Here is a 1239-nt window from a genome sequence, read left to right as displayed (position 1 = left end):
ACTCTGTCTTCCACATGCTATTCAAGAGGTGTTACCGGATTCCGCCTATAAGTGCTTACACCGGGGGTAACAAGTCACCTCCGGACGGCTTTTTCTTTTTACTTTTGATGATTTGAAAAATTTATTAATCATATTTGGTTATATGATGTCAACATGATTGTTGGAAATTGTATATAATAATCTTTATCTGTCATTTTATGAATATTGATTGTTTATCTCTCGTTGTTACTAATGAAAGTTTTTTATCTAACAAAATACTTTCATTTGACTCATAAAGAATATTCTTAAGAAAAACGTAAAAAATTTGTCATTAGTTCTCATCACAAAAAATAAAAGTCTGTTTTTCAAAGTTTTCTCAGTGGATGATGCTAACATTTTGAAGAGTAGAAACTCATAACTTAGAATCCTTGAACCTTGTGTTAATAATAATTACAATACTCTTCTCTAAACAATACTTTTCTACAGTGTGTAAAACCCGGATAAAAAGCCTGCAACATAAATAATGACGCAATTATCTTTATGTTATTGAAAATATTATTGATTTCTACATGTAAAACATTTATCTGCAAAGTAGAAATCTTTATGTTAGATATGTTAATCTTAACGATATCACGTTACATATATTTCTGTACCTTGTGCTTCAGAAAAGTTATGAGATTTTATTTATTATCGTATCAAATGTTTAGCTTGCATACAATATCCCATGTATTTTCACTAGAAGTACAAAAGTAAAATATATTTTTGCCATATGTATTTAACGGTAATCAGTGATAGGTTGTTAGAATAAGTAAATGTGTAATACATTACTAGGGTGGTAAATCCTTCGTCCATCACAATATACCGTAAGAGTGTCTAAGGCTCACCCTAGCTGGGGTTTACATTGTTGAACAACGTAATGCTTTTTGGTCGGTTTAGGTTTCTTAATTGTTGACTACAGGGACGAGTTTATAAGGAAGTGAGGAATTTGGGAAGGGTTTATTGATGGGTGCCGGGAGTGTGGTGATGATGAAGGATCAGAGAAAATATATTATGTCGGACGGAAGTCAATAGATCCTGGTGCTCGACCCAGAACCTTGACTAATCGTCTATAAGAAAGTGGTTGTTTATGTTTGGCCAAGTCCCAGCTGGGCAGGGGCTCTGGTCTTATGACACACTGTTATCTGGCTTTATTTGTCATGTTTTTTTCCCCTTAGACTGAACTGATAAGAACATTAAGAGTTAGAAATCTATCAAAACACA

This window comes from Panulirus ornatus, unplaced genomic scaffold (genome assembly GCF_036320965.1).
Source record: "Panulirus ornatus isolate Po-2019 unplaced genomic scaffold, ASM3632096v1 CTG_6935_pilon, whole genome shotgun sequence".
NCBI lineage: Eukaryota > Metazoa > Arthropoda > Malacostraca > Decapoda > Palinuridae > Panulirus > Panulirus ornatus.
This window is presented reverse-complemented; position numbering follows the sequence as displayed.